The following is a 5,000-nucleotide window of genomic DNA, read 5'->3' on the forward strand; positions in this document are numbered from 1 at the left end:
GAAAGAAGATGTATTACTGATTATATGCCGGTGCAAAAATGCATGAGAGGGAGAGAGAGACTTTATTGATGAAATGCTTGGGCAAAAATTTGTGTAAGACAGAGAGAGAGAGAGAGAGAGAGAGAGAGAGAGAGAGAGAGAGAGAGAGAGGTGTCTCCCTCTCCCTCTCTTTCTCCCTTGTCTATTCGTGACAGCTGTTGATGATATACGCTGTTATCAGCCCTTTTAATACGCGGGCAAGAGCGTGAAGTCGATGCGCGCTCGCGGGCGAGTAGGCGATTATTATTAAGAGCACGTGATTCGACGCTGGGCGTTTTCCGGTGCAAATGAGGTGGTCTCGGTCTCTCTCACATTTTCTCACGTTTTCTTTCATATTTTCTTTAATATTGCACCACTTTTTCTCTAATATTTTCTTATAGTTCTTTAATATTTTCTTAAATGTTTTCATTTTCTTTATTTCTCATATTTTCTTTAATATCTTCCATACTTTCTTTAATATGTTCCCTTATTTTCTTTCTCATATTTTCTTTAATATCTTTCTATACATTCTTTAATGTGTTCTCTTATTTTCTTTATTTTCTCATATTTGCTTTAATAGCTTTCTGTACTCTCTTTAATGTCTTATTTTCTTTTAATATTTCCACACGTTTTCTTTAATAATATTTTCTTATATTTTCTTTAATATTTCCTAAGCTTGTTTTTAATATTTTACCAAATTTCCTTTAATATTTTCTTACATTTTCTTTAATATTTTCCCAATTTGTCTTTTACATTTTCCCATGTTTTCTTTATAATTTTCCCATACTTTCCTTAATACTTTCCCATATTTTCTTTAATATTTTCCTATATTTTCTTAAAATTTTCCCACGTTTTCTTTAATATTATGCCATATTTTCTTTAATATTTACTCAAATTTTCGTTAGTAATTTCTCATTTTCTTTAATATTTTCTTTATTATTTTCCCTTTTTTTAATATTTACAAAGTTTACTCAAATTTGCCTTAATATTTTCCGGTATTTTCTTCAATATTTTCCAGTATTTTCTTCAGTATTTTCTAATATTTTTTAATGTTTTCTAATATTTTTTTTTTATGTTCTCCCATATTTTCTATTGTGTTTGTGTGTGTGTATATTTTCAAAGCCTAGATTCTCTTGGCAACAATTACGCTTTTGCGTGTAGACTCTAAAAAGACAAAACCCGTTCATAAACATTAATCTCTCTCTCTCTCTCTCTCTCTCTCTCTCTCTCTCTCCCTTCACTTTCGCTCACTCTATCTCGCTTTAGGATTCTTAACGCTAGCGTTCTTGCGCTCTCCGAAAAATCTCTCTCTTATACAGGCAATGATCTCTCTCTCTCTCTCTCTCTCTCTCTCTCTCTCTCTCTCTGTGTGTGTGTGTGCACCGTAATCCAGCTAAAAGGGAGAGAGAGATTTGTGAAAGCACGAGAACACTAGTCTTGAGAATCTCTCTCTCTCTCTCTCTCTCTCTCTCTCTGTCTTAGTGCTAGAATTATGAGTAACTGTTATACAAACATCTTAGGCTCTGGCCTTCCTCTCTCTCTCTCTCTCTCTCTCTCTCTCTCTCTCTCTCTCTCTCTCTCTCTCTCTCTCTCTCTCTCTCTGCAGCGTCATCCAGCTAAAAGAGAGAAAGAGAGAGAGAGAGAGAAGCCGGGGAGGGGGGAACGTCTTGGCCCCGGTGATTGTGGCTTGTTCCAGGACAAATGGCTGGACCTGTCTGGAAATGAGGAAACAAGCTCGTCATTTAGGGTCGCGGTGTTTGTACTGATGACGCATTCTGAAGAGGGGGATTCTACTTTCTCTCTCTCTCTCTCTCTCTCTCTCTCTCTCTCTCTCTCTCTCTTGTCTTAGTGCCGGAATTATGAGTAATTGTTTTGCCAGCATCTTAGGAGGAGGCCTCCTCTCTTCTCTCTTCTCTCTCTTTCTTCTCTCTCTCTCTCTCTCTCTCTCTCTCTGTCTTAGTGCTGGAATTGTGAGTAATTGTTTTGCCAGCATCTCAGGATGCTGCCGTACAGCAGGAGTAACAGCAGAAGCAGGCGGAACAGAAAAATGTGTGTGTATATATATATATATATATATATATATATATATATATATATATATATATATATTATATATTTACATTATATATATTATATATATAATATTATATTATATATTTGTATATATATATGTGTGTGTGTGAGAGAGAGAGAGAGAGAGAGAGAGAGAGAGAGAGAGAGAGAGAGAGAGAGAACGAATTCCTAACCTCCAGAAACTGCTTCATATTCACCTATGACATATGGAGGCCATTTTGAAGTCATTATCGTTGTTCTTTTGTTTACTTCCCCTTTCCCGGTTTAACCGTTTAATATAGACATCAGAATTTCAGCATTTCACAATTTCGGACCGCGAGGGGAATTACAGCGTATTACAGTTGGTCACTTTGGAGATAAATGTTCCCTTGGTATAAGCAAGGCTCTAACATTGATGTTTGTGGTAAATGTTTGTATTATATATATATATATATATATATATATATATATATATATATATATATATATATATATAGCACCTATGAAGTTACTTTTAGGATCATTTTCCAATTAAGAAAGAAGTGAGTCAGTCTGACGATACTCTTTAAGAATACGGAATACTCTCAAGAATACGGAATAACTTGGGAATACTGAATACTCTAAGGAATACGGAACACTCTCAGGAATGCTTGAAACTCTTAAGAATACTGAATATTCCTAAGACTACAGAGTATTCCTAAGAATACAGAATATTCCTAAGATTACAGAATATTCCTAAGATTACAGAATATTCCTAAGACTACAGAATACTCCCAAGAATACATAATACTCTGAAGAATACAAAATAGTCTCGAGAATACAGAATATTTTATAAAGACTGCAAAACACTCCCAAGAATACAGAATACTCTCAAAACTATAGGATACACTCCGAGAATACAGGGTACTCTTGATAATACAGAATACTCTCAAGAATACAGAATATACTTAAGAATACAGAAGACTCTCGAGAATACAGAATACTCTCAAGAACACAGAATACTCTCGAGAATACAGAATACTCTCAAGAAAACAGAATATTCTTCAGAATACAGAATAGTCTCGAAAATACAGAATACTCTCGAGAATACGGAATATTCTTAAGAACATAGATTACAATTTTGTCTCACCTCCGGAAGCATCAACAAGAACCTGCGAATCGAATGTTACAGATATTTTGCTTCTAAAAACTCTGGGACACTTCCCTTCTACAGGTTATCACTCCCTGGTCAGTCCTGCCTGGCTCTCCATCCTGGGGGCCGTTTATTACCCCCTTTCTCCTTCCCTCCCCCTCCCCTTAACCACTCAGAAAGAGAAAGGGAACTTTTCTAACGTTTCAAGTTGAAGGGACAAAACCGCACGCTGGGGAGCCACCAGCACAATCAGAACGTTTTTACTTAGGTCAAGCCGACGCCTTTTATGAGATTTCCAGATTTCGACAAGGGGTCCTGGTCCCTGGTAGGAGGTCCTTAGGTCAGGAGAGGGATCCTTTACCCCCCCTCCCCCTTTTTCTCTGACAGGTGAGATGGCTCCCTCAAGTGCCCTTCGCGTTTTTGGAAGAGGTTCTAGCTAAAGATTCCCTTCGGAGCAAGGTTGGGTAAACTTGAATTCAGGAATCTGATGTTACGTGTTTTTCTCGATTTTTAGTTTTCGGGAAAAGAAAACTATCGTGCCGGGTTTGTCTGTCCGTCCGCACTTTTTTCTGTCCGCACTTTTTCTGTCCGCCCTCAGATCTTAAAAACTACCGAGGCTAGAGGGCTGCAAATTGGTATGTTGATCATCCACCCTCCAATCGTCAAGCATACCAAATTGCAGCCCTCTAGCCTCGTTAGTTTTTATTTTATTTAAAGTTAAAGTCTGCCATAATCGTGCTTCTGGGAACGATATAGGATAGGCCGTGGTTAAAGTTTCATGGGCCGCGGCCAACGAAAGATAGATCTATTTTCGGTGGCCTTGATTATACGCCGTAGCGGCTGTACAGAAAACTCGATTGCGCCGAAGAAACTTCGGTGCATTTTTTACTTGTTTATATATTTTAGTTAATATTTTTAGTTATGCATGCGGACTTAAACACACAATGCTAAATCTTAACCGGGTTATGTAAGAAGTAATGTCTTGTGGAAAGTACATTCTTTGATTCAGATATTATTAAAAGCATTGAGAGAGAGAGAGAGAGATTAAGTAAAAATTATTGCCTTATCGAAAGTACATTCTTTAATTCAGATATTTCTTTTACTGTGCCTCCTTTCATATTCTCTTTCTTCAATCTTAATTTCCTCAACACTCTCCTAACTGGTGTTTCACAGTGCAGCTGCGAGCCTTTCCTCCTGTTACACCTTTCAAACCTTTTTACTGTCAATTTCCGTTTCAGCGCTGAATGACCTTACAGGTCCCAGTGCTGGCCTTCGGCCTAAATTTTATTACATTCCATTTATAATTCTTGTATCATCCTGAATTATCTTATTTCTTCTGCAGATTGTCATCACCTTCCCAGTGACGTGGGAAGCGAATCGTTCGTCCAAGAGGTACAGAAAGGTAAGTTCATTCACCAGTCCGTTTCTTGTCCTTGAAAGAAAATAAATTTAATTTCAGTTCATGAAGTCATATTATTGACATGGAACGGAATATAAAACTTAGGCCAAAGGCCAATCGCTGGGACCTAATAGGTCATGCGGCGCTGAAAAGGAAATTCAGAGTAAAAAAAAGTTTTCCAAAAGGTGTACCAGGAGGAAAACCTCGCAACTGCACCAAGAAATGATTGCTAGGAGAGGGTTGAGGAATATAAGATGGAAGGAGAATATGAACGGAGGTACAGTAAAGGGAATGAAAGGGGTTGCAGCTAGGGCCTATAGGAGAGGCGCTGCAAAGAACCTTAAGTAATGCCTGCAGTGCACCGCCTGAAGTGCAATGACGGCGCTACCCTCCTACAGG

The 5,000-nt window shown here is 37.9% G+C and overlaps 1 long non-coding RNA gene across 1 annotated transcript in view; it reads left to right on the top strand.

Moving 5' to 3' along the window:
• The window catches only part of LOC136849888 (uncharacterized), a 130,903-nt gene that overhangs the window by 58,440 nt on the left and 67,463 nt on the right, over positions 1-5,000 (top strand). The window contains exon 2 of the long non-coding RNA XR_010856457.1: positions 4,545-4,604. This is a non-coding gene — a long non-coding RNA (uncharacterized lncRNA). The remainder of the gene's footprint in view (positions 1-4,544; positions 4,605-5,000) is intronic.

Source organism: Macrobrachium rosenbergii, chromosome 21 (genome assembly GCF_040412425.1).
Source record: "Macrobrachium rosenbergii isolate ZJJX-2024 chromosome 21, ASM4041242v1, whole genome shotgun sequence".
NCBI classification, from domain to species: domain Eukaryota; kingdom Metazoa; phylum Arthropoda; class Malacostraca; order Decapoda; family Palaemonidae; genus Macrobrachium; species Macrobrachium rosenbergii.